Source organism: Peromyscus maniculatus, chromosome 4 (genome assembly GCF_049852395.1).
Source record: "Peromyscus maniculatus bairdii isolate BWxNUB_F1_BW_parent chromosome 4, HU_Pman_BW_mat_3.1, whole genome shotgun sequence".
NCBI classification, from domain to species: Eukaryota; Metazoa; Chordata; class Mammalia; order Rodentia; family Cricetidae; genus Peromyscus; species Peromyscus maniculatus.
Window position 1 is genome coordinate 64748472 of NC_134855.1, and position 11091 is coordinate 64759562.

Consider the following 11091-nt stretch of genomic DNA (forward strand, 5'->3'; position numbering starts at 1 on the left):
GCACGACAGCTAGGGTGATTGGCCATCCTATCACCAGAATAGGCCAGTTCAGGCTTTCTCTTGACCATTGTCAGTAGTCTATTGTGGAGGTGTCTTTGTGGATTTCTGTGGGCCTCTCTAGCACTTTGCTTCTTCCTATTCCCATGGGGTCTTCATTTATCATGGTCTCTTATTCCTTGTTCTCTCTCTCTGTTCTTGATGCAGCTGGGATCTCTCGCTTCCCTAAGCTCTCTTTCCCTCAACCCTTGCCCTTCATTACGCTCACTCACGTCCAGGTTGTTCATGTAGATCTCACCCATTTCTCTGTCATTGGGCAATTCCTGTGTCTTTCTTGGGGTCCTGTTTTCTAGGTAGCCTCTCTAGAGTTGTGAGTAGCAGTCTAGTCATCCTTTGTTTTACATCTAGTATCCTCCTATGAGTGAGTACATACCATGTTTGTCTGTCTGAGTCTGGGTTACCTCACTCAGGATGATTTTTATCTAGATCCATCCATTTGCTGCAAACCTCATGATGGCACTGTTTTTCTCTGCTAAGTAGTACTCCATTGTGTATATGTACCACATTTTATTTATCCATTACTCAGTTGAAGGGCATCTAGGTTGTTTTCAGGTTCTGGTGATTCTGAATAATGCTGCTATGAATATAGTTGAGCATGTGTCCTTGTGGTATGATTGAGCACTCCTTGGGAATATGCCCGAGTGTTATAGCTGGGTCTTGGGGGAGATTGATTCCTAATTTTCTAAGAAAAAGCCATATTGAATTCTAAAGTGGCTGTACAAGCTTGCATTCCCACCAACAGTAGAAGAGAGTTCCCCTTGCTCCACATCCTCTCCAGCATAAGCTGTCTTCAGTGTTTTTGATCTTAGCCATTCTGACTGGTGTAAGGTGTTATCTCAGAGTCGTTTTTATTTGCATTTCCCTGACTATTAAGGATGTTGAGCAATTCCTTTAATGTCTTTCAGCCATTTGAGCTTCGTCTGTTGAGAATTCTCTCTATAACTCTATAGCCCATTTCTTAATTGGATTGTTGGGTATTTTGATGTCTAATTTCTTGGGTTCTTTATATATTCTGGATATCAGCCCTCTGTCAGATTTGGGGTTGGTGAAGATCTTTTTACATTCTGTAGGCTGTCACTATGTCTTGCTGACCATGTGCTTTACTCTACAAATCTTCTCAGTTTTAAGAGGTCCCATTGATTGATTGTTTCTTTCAGTGTCTGTGCTACTGGTGTTATATTTAGGAAGTGATCTCCTATGCCAATGCATTCAAGACTACTTCCTACATTCTCTTCTATCAGGATCAGAGTAACTGGATTGTACTGGATTCTTTAGGCTATCCTGGGTTTTTTGTTTTTCCATATGGAGTTGAGTATTATTCTTTCCAGATCTGTGAAAAATTATGTTGGTATTTTGATGGGGATTGCATTAAATCTATAGATTGCTTTTGGTAAGATTGCCATTTTTACTATGTTAATTCTGCCTATCCACGAGCATGGGAGCTCTTTCCATTTTCTAAATTTCTCCAATTTCTTTTTTCAGGGACTTAAAGTTCTTGTCATATAGGTCCTTCACTTGCTTAGTTAGAGTTACCCAAAGGTATTTTATATCATTTGTGGCTATTGTAAAGGGTGATGTATCTCTGATTTCCTTCTCAGCCTGTTTGTCAATTGTATATATGAGGGCTACTGATTTTTTTTTGAGTTGATCTTATATCCTGATATGTTGCTGAAGGTGTTTGTAAGCTGTATGAGTTCATTGGTCAAATTTTTGGGGTCACTCATGTATACTATCATGTCATCTGCAAATAGCAACAGCTTGACTTCTTCCTTTCCCATTTGTATCCCCTTAATCTCCTTATATTGTCCTATTGCTCTGGCTAGAACTTCGAGAACTATATTGAATAAGTATGGGGAGAGCAGATAGCTTGCATTTTTCCTGATTTTAATGGAGTTGCTATGAGTTTCTCTCCATTTAATTTGATGTTGGCTGTCAGCTTGCTGTAAATTGCCTTTATTATGTTTAGGTATGTTCCCTGTATTCCTGATCACTCCAAGACCTTTATCTTTAAGGAGTGTTGGGTTTTTCAAATGCCTTTTCAGCATCTAGTGAGATGATTATGTGGTTTTTTTCTTTGAGTTTGTTTATATGGTGTATTATATTGACGGACTTTCGTATGTTGAAACACCCTTGCATCCGTGAGATGAAGCCTACTTGATCATGGTGGAAAAATTGTTTTGATTTGTTTTTGGAGTCTGTTTGCCAGTATTTTATTGAGTATTTTTGCATCAATGTTGATGAGAGAGATCGGTCTGTAGTTCTCTTTCTTTGTTGAATCTTTGTTTAATTTAGGAATCAGGGTAATTATAGCCTCATAGAAGGAGTTTAGTAATGTTTCTTCTGTTTCTATTGTGTGTAACAATTTAAAGATTATTGGTATTAACTCTTCTTTGAAGATCTGGTAGAATTCTGTGCTGAAACCATCGGGTCCTGGACATTTTTTGGTTGGGAGTCTTTTAATGACTGTTTCTATTTCCCTAGGGGTTGTTGGATTATTTAAATAGTTTATCTGGTCTTGATTTAACTTAGGTATGTGGTACCTATCCAGAAAATTATCCATTTCTTTTAGATTTTTTATTTTTGTGGAGAAGAGGTTTTTGAATTATGACCTGATGATTCACTGGATTTCCTCATTGTCTGTTGTTATGTCCCATATTCATTTCTGATTTTGTTAATTTGGATCCTCTCTCTCTGACTTTTTGTTAGTTTAGATAAGGGTTTGTCTATCTTGTTGATTTTCTCAAAGAACCAACTCTTTGTTTCATTAATTTTTTGTATTGTTCTCTTTGTTTCTATTTTATTGATTTCAGCTCTCAATTTGATAATTTCCTGGCATTTATTCTTCCTGGGTGACTTTGTTTCTTCTTATTCTACAGCTTTCAGATGTGCTGTTAAGTCACTAGTGTGAGATTTCTCCAACTTCTTTATGTGGGCATTTGGTGCTATGAATTTCCCTCTTAACACTGCTTTCATAGTGTCCCATAAGTTTGGGTATGTGGTATATTCATTTTCATTGATCTCTAGAAAATCATTAATTTCTTTCTTTATTTCTGCCTTAACCCATTGGTGATTCAGTTGAGCATTATTCAGTTTCCATGAGATTTTTGGCTTTCTGTAGTTTGTTGTTGAAATCTAACTTTAAACCATGGTAGTCTGATAGAACCCAGGAGGTTAGTCCAGTTGTTTTGTATCTGTTGAGATTTGCTTTGTACCAAGTGTGTGGTCATTTTTAGAGAAGATTCCATGGGGTGCTGAGAAGAATGTATATTCTTTTTTGTTAAGATGGAATGTTCTGTAGACATCAATTAAGTCCATTTGGGTCATGACATCAGTTAAGTCCTTTATTTCTCTTTTAAGTTTCGATTTGGCAGATCTGTCCAGTGGTGAATTTGGGGTGTTGAAGTCTCTCACTATTAATGTGTGGGGTTTTATATGTGGTTTAATCTTTAGTAATGTTTCTTTTACATATGTGGGTACATAAATGTTCAAAATTGAAACTTCATCTTGGTGGATTTTTTTCCTGTGATGAGTATGTGATGCCCTTTTTGATCTCTTTTGATTGCTTTTAGTTTGAAGTCTATTTTGCTGGATATTAGGATGGCTACACCGCTTGTTTCTTAAGACCGTTTGATTGGAAAGTCTTTTCCCAGCCTTTTTTTCTTAGGTAGTGTCTTTCTTTGAATTTGAAGTGTGTTTCTTGTATGCAAAAGAAAGATGGGTCCTGCTTTGTATCCATTCTGTTAACCTGTGTCTTTTTATAGGTGAATTAAGTCCATTGATATTAAGGGGTATTAATGACCAGGGATTATACATGCCTGTTTTTTTTTTGTTTGTTTGTTTGTTTTGATAGTAGAGTGTGTGTACTTCTCTTCTTTGGGGTTTACTGCTGTGGTGTTATCTGTTGCCTGTGTTTTCAGGGGTGTATCTGACTTCTTTAGGTTGGAATTTTCCTTCTAGTGCTTTCTGTAGGGCTGGGTTTGTGGATAAGTATTGTGTAAATCTAGCTTTGTCTTAGAATGTCTTGTTACTCCGTCTATGATGACTGAAAGTTTTGCTGGGTATATTATTCTAGGCTGACATCCATGGTCTCTTAGTGTCTGCATTACATCTGTCCAGGTCCTTCTGGCTTTCAAAGTCTCCATTGAGAAATCGGGTGTTACTCTGATGGGTTTGCCTTTTTAAGTCACTTGGCCTTTTCCTTTGCTGTTCTTAATATTCTTTCTTTATTCTGTAGGTTTAGTTGTTTAATTTTTATGTGGCAAGGGGACTGTTTTGGGGGGGTTAGGCTGTTTGGTGTTCTATAGGGTTCTTGCATTTTCTTAGGCATTTTCTTCTTTAAGTTCGGAAAGTTTTCTTCTATGATCTTGTTGAATATATTTTCTGTGCCTTTGAGTTGATATTTTTCTCTTTCCTCTATCCCTATTATTTGTAGGTTTGGTCTTTCATGGTGTCCCATATGTACTGGACATTTTGGGTCCTGAATTTGTTGGCTTTAGTGTTTTCTTTGACTGATAAATCTATTTCTTCTACAGTATATTCAGTACCGGAGATCTGCTCTTCCATATCTTGCATTCTGTTGGTTATAGTTGCATATGAAGTTCCGGATCTTTTACTCAGATTTTCTATTTCTAGCATTCCCTCTGTTTGTGTCTTCTTCTTTTTTTTCTATTTCCCTTCTCAGGTCTTGGACTTTTTCCCTCATCCGTTTCATTGCTTTTTCATGGCTTTCTTTTAGGAATTTATTGTTTTCTTCTGCTTTATTTGTCTTTTCCTCTATTTTTTTTTGATATTGAATAGTTTTATTCTTTTTTTTTAATCAACAAACAAAATATTTATTTTTCAAATCCCCTAGGGTACATAGAGACAAAATATATCATTTGAAAACAAACCAATATAAAACATATTTTAGGTAAAGATGTTATTAGCCCAAAATATAACTAAAAGAACAATTAAAAGAATATTTTAATTAATTTATTTTTTTATTTTATTTTTTATTTTTTTATCCTGTTTATTTTTTTCTTTTATTTTACAATACTATTCAGTTCTACATAACAGACACAGATTCCCTTGTTCTCCCACTTCCTGCCCCCCTCCCCTTCCCCCCAGCTCACCCCCCATTCCCACCACCTCCAGATCAAGGCCACCCCTGAGGACTGAGTTCGACCTGATAGGCTCAGTCCGGGCAGGTCCAGTCCCCTCCTCCCAGATTGAGCCAAGCGTCCCTGTATAAGTCCCAGGTTTCAAACAGCTATCTCATGCAGCGAGCCCAGGACCTGGTACCACTGCCTAGATGCCTCCCAAACAGATCAAGCCAATCAACTGTTTCGCCTATTCACAGGGCCTGATCCAGTTGGGGGCCCCTCTGAGTGAGGTAACCCAGACTCAGAAAGACAAATATGGTATGTACTCACTCATAGGAGGATACTAGATGTGGAACAAGGATGATTGGACTGCTACTCACATCACCAGTGAGGCTACCTGGAAAACAGGACCCCAAGAAAGACACGGGAATCACCCAAAGACAGAGAAATGGCTGAGATCTACATGAACAGCCTGGACATGAGTGGGAGCGATGAACGGCAAGGGTCGATGGAAAGAGAGCGGGAGATCCCACCTGGATCAAGAAAGAGAGGGAGAACAAGGAATAGGAAACCATGGTAAATGAAGACCACATGAGAAAAAGAAGAAACAAAGTGCTAAAGAGGCCCACAGAAATCCACAAAGATACCCCCACAAAAGACTGCTGGCAATGGTCGAGAGACAGCCGGGACTGACCTACTCTGGTGATAGAATGGCCAAACACCCTAATAGTTGTGCCAGAAACCCCATCCAAGGACTGAGGAATCTGGATGCAGACATCTACGGCTAGGCCCTGGGTGGAGCGCTAGGAGTCTAATTAGTGAGAAAGAGGAGGGTTTATATGAGCGAGAATTGTTGAAACCAAAGTTGGATAAAGCACAGGGACAAATAGCAATGTGGCCATGTGATCTATGCACGCTTACGTCGCCATGAAATGTCATGGATCCTGGTCACGTGAGATGCCTTGACCTGGAAATGGCTATCTTGACCTGGAACTGGCTAGGCGGAAGTGTCCAGGTCCGCTGGGCATCCTGGTTATGAGAGATGCCCTGACCTGAAAATGCCTATCCTGACCTGGAACTGGCTAGGCGGAAGTGTCTGCCTGGTATATGCGACCTTGGGAGCGTGTTGTGAACCCTTCACTTCTGTCATGGTAGGATTTAGTCTCTTGGGAACTTGTATAGGTCTTGTGAATGCGGTCACAATGGCAGGGAGTTCATATGTGTACTATTATGTTGTATATGGAAAAGACTATTTCCTTGAAGTTATCTACACCCTTTTGCTCTTACAATCTTTCATACCCCTCCTTTCACCCCCCTCTTCCTCAAGAATCCCCGAGTCTTGAGGTTAGGGGTATAATAAGTTTTCAATGTAGGCCTGGGACTCTATAGTTACTTGTTCTCTGCACAATGACCAGTTGGTGGCCCCCCTGTTCCCTTCTACTGCAGGAATTTTCTCTGATGAGGTTAGAGATACTTTGATCTATGAGTTTACTTTTAATATAAGTTCACATGTTTTAATGATGTAATCTAGAATATGTCTGTGATATTATCACTGCCATTGGATTATTTTTATAAATTTTCTAGTTTTCTGACATGCCTAAGATACCAAAGACAGAGATACCCTGGTGAGTAGATTGCCACAAAAGTTCCACATTGTTCCAGATTAAATAAAGTATCAAGCCAGGAAGGGTTACTTTTCCATCTCTTCTCCTTTAGTGCAGAAATAATCATAACAGGGAATGTATCTTAGTTTAGAGGATAGGAGTGATATGGGTGATAATTGCATATACAGCATTCATTTTGAGAATCTGGATTCTGCATGTAGCTTTCTCTGGTTTCTATTTTTCACTTATATAATAAGTAGAATACAATCCCATTATAATCATTGCACAATCCTGTATGATTCGGGTATTTCATTTGGACAACATTCAATGATGTGTTATTAGAAACTATATGCTGAAGATCAGCTACAAAAAAGATATTAAGGTTTATTTTGAGATCAGATTTCACTGTGAAAGACACAGTGTAAGTCACAATGAAACAACTAGAAAAATAGTGATATAAACAAAGTTTCAACTTTTATGACTATTATCATGTACCGTTACTAATACATATATGAACAATATATATATTAGTATGTCCACTTTAATTAGTTTAGAAATATGGTATGTTTTTGATATATTATATATCTGTCATAAATAATTTTTTGGTAATTTGTATGAAGCTTTATGGCAGGATGAAAGCATATATGCATTACTAATTTAAAATAAACATAATTACTATAATTTAATTTAGGATATTTGTAAAGACCAAATTTTGTACCTGAGAAATTAAAATTGAATCCAATAGTTTAATTGTTTTATGAGGATTTGAAGAGGGTTATATCAAAACTCTATCAAGATATCGCAGATGTGATAATAAGTACTCAGTTGCTAAGGTATCTGACACTTGCTCAAACCCTATGATGCTCCACTCAGGTTCAAGTTCAATATTTTCCTTTTCAGAAGAAACATTGTACTCTGAAAAATAGAAGCCATGTTGCTGTCAGATTTAAATAACAGTGATGCCGTGTTCACCCCCTTGGGCTTCTCAGATGACCCAGAACTGAAAGACCCTCTCTTCTTAGTATTTCTCACCATCTACAACATCACTGTGGTAGGCAATATTGGCATGATCCCCGTAATCAGAATTAACCCCAATTTGCACACTCCCATGTACTTCTTCTTCGGGAACCTCTCCTTTGTGCATTTCTGTTATTTCTCTGTCATTGCTCCCAAAATGCTGGTGAACCTTGTTGCAAAAGAGAGAGAGACCTATTTCATTTTGATAATGTATAGTGCAATACTTTTTCTTTTGTACCTTCATAGTTACTGAATCATTTTTGCTAACAGTGATGTCCTATGACTGGTTGGTGGCAATCTGTAACCCCATTCTTTATATTGCAGCCATGTCATAGCAACTCTGTGTTGGGCTGGTTGTAAGGATCCTGTGCATTCACATGCTCCATGATTTTGATCAGTTCTTCTGTCCAATTATCTTTTGTTGGTTTCAACAATTGATCATTTCTTCTGTGAGTTTTCCTCACTACTCTGCTTTGCTTGCTCTGATACTGAAGTCAGTCAATTGCTCCTATTCATTTTTCCTCCTTTAGTGCTGTAAGCACACTTCTCTTCATTTCCATGTGTTCACTGTTATTACCATCTGAAGAAGCATTCTGGTAGTAGATGCAGCAAGGCTTTCCTCTACCTGTGCTTCTCACCTGAAAGCCATCACCATTTTCCTTGGTACCGTATTATTTCTCTACTGTGTACCCAGCTACAAGAATTCTAGGCACACAATCAAAGTGGCCCCTGTGCTTTACACTGTAGTGATCCACATGCTGAATCCCCTTATCTACAGTCTGAGAAATAAGGATGTCAAAGACATAGTTAGCAAAATTATTAACTTCAAACTTTTATCTTTTCTCAATCATTTCTTTAGAATTTTAACTTTGATGTATAAATAATGTGTAAGAATTTATTCTTAAGTATATTGCATTTGGTAGAACTAATTTTTTCATTAAACAGAATAAACTTTGTATAATATAACATTGGTTCTTTCCTTTCCTTGCACAACAAAATCAGGATCTCTGTGATATGCAATACAGTAATTATAAAACATGTAAAATTATTACCTGTAGAATCTGATTAAAAGATTAAAGATAGCATAACTGCTTTGTGGGTTGCAATGTATAATTAGGTTAGTATCAATTCCATATTTTTACTTCATAATATAACTCAAGCAAATGGATTTCTCAAATGTATTCATTTGTGCTTTAAGTAAACAAATATCAGTTAGAATAGATATAATTATTGTCTCAAGAATGCAGAGTTAGTATTGATGTTATATAAATGAAGTGCATGCCCATTGTGAAGTAATGAACACACCTATTCTCAAAAAGATTGAGAAAAAATGTTTCAGAAGAACATTTTAAATTATAAAATATTTTCTTTTAAAAATAGTAATGGAAAGCAGAGAGCTAAACTTTTTTCTTTAACTTTGTTACTTTTTTTCTTTTTTTATTAGACAATATTCTTATCCAAAACAAAACAAAAGAAACAAAAACTTTCTCTTGGCAACAGTGGGGTATTATTACAGAAAACCACAAGCAATAAAAAAACAGAGATGTATAGCTCAATCTCAGTGAGTATATCTGCGAAGCAGTCTTAAACCAAACACTCTGGTAACACTGAAGAAGAGGGGTCAGAAAGATTGTAAGAGACAGAGGAAAGGGAAGTTTGCTGGGAGACTGTGTCTCCTAAAAATGTCAAAAGCCACACTCATGAAGTTTCACCAACATGATTGCCAAATGTGAGAGCTGAATTTTCAGAGTTCAATTTGAGGCAAAAAGAAGTTTTATTCAGGAGTTAAAAATTCATAAATGAAATCATGAGTAAGAATATACTACTTAGTTCAAAATCTGATAGTTATTTCATTGAACAAAGCTGTTATGACTCATGTACATTTTCCTTCCTCTGCTGTGTGCATGTGTTTTGTCGTGCATATATGAGGATGACCTGAACAGAAACTTGTGTGAGGTGATTTCATTATCCTAAATATACTTTAAGTAAGTGTGATAATGAATAATAGAATCTTAAAGTCCTAAATGATTGGTTGTATTTTCATATTTGTCTATCCAGCCTGTAGACAATACTATTCTATTCTGTAACAATACTATTCTACTTAGATGATGTAAGAAAAAATATCAACCTCTGAATAATTTTTCACTGAATTTTATCTGTCTTTGTCAAATTAATTCTAATTTATCTTAAATAAAATGTTGATTATGGTCTGAAATGTTGTAAATTTATTACTTACAGACTATTACTCAAAAGAAAGAAAAAACCAGTCATTATGTCCTATTTCCCAGGTGATAAAAATGTGAGATTTTATGTCATTGACCCACTTGGTTGAACTATCTCCTACAAGTGTCCCTTTCAGAACCCAATATGAATGTGTATGATTTTACGTGACTATCAGTCTGATGGAGCAAATATAATTTTTTTTTTTCCCAAACAGGGTTTTTCTGTGAAACAGTCCTGGCTGTCCTAGCACTCACCTTTAACTCAGAGAGACCTGCCTGCCTCTGCCTCCCGAGTGCTGGGATTAAAGGCGTGTGCCACAGCCACTGGTGCAAATAAATGTGCTAAAAAATATATGTTTTGAAAAAAGGACCTGTGGTTGGTATGTGGAATGAATAAAAAAAAATCTTTTTTTTATTATATATATTTTTATTTTATAATTAATTTAATTTTACATATCAGCCATGGATTCTCCCATCTTCCCCCCACGCCCCAGCCCTCCCTCCCAATCCATCCCCCACTCCTACCTCCTCCAAGGCAAGGTCTCCCCTGGGGAGTCAGCCCAGCCTGCTAGATTCAGTTGAGGCAGGTCCTGTCCCCTCCTCCCTGCACCAAGGCTGAGCAAAATGTCCCAACATAGGCTCTAGGTTCCCAAAAGCCAGCTCATGTACCAGTGACAGGTCTCAGTCCCACTGCCTGGGGACCTCCCAAACAAACAAACAAACAAAAAAGGTACAAAATAAAACAAAAAGTAAAAATGGAAAAATGAACAAGTATATAATCTGGAATATAATGATACAAAAGCTCAATAAAGTTAGTTGATCAAGTTAATTTGTATTTATGGAAATTATAAAAATGTTTATTTGATATACATTTTAAATAAACAACACATTTTCATTGAATATGAATTAGAAAATAATAAGAAAATATTTTTGGAATTGGTTGTCTGATGGAATTCCTTTCCTATTGTATGAATTTCTGTTTTTCTGACTTTTCAGTTTTATCTGTTACAATGCATTACTTAGAAATTATTTAACTTTTAAACCCAAGACTAGCATTCACTTTAATACACAGCCTGTGTTTACTTCTGTCCTCCTTGAAAAATTATATTT

The 11091-nt window shown here is 36.7% G+C and overlaps 1 pseudogene; it reads left to right on the forward strand.

Annotated features, from left to right (window-relative positions):
- Positions 1–7673: 7673 nt before the first annotated feature.
- LOC102907020 (olfactory receptor 5D18-like) lies at positions 7674–8643 on the forward strand (annotated as a pseudogene).
- Positions 8644–11091: the final 2448 nt, after the last annotated feature.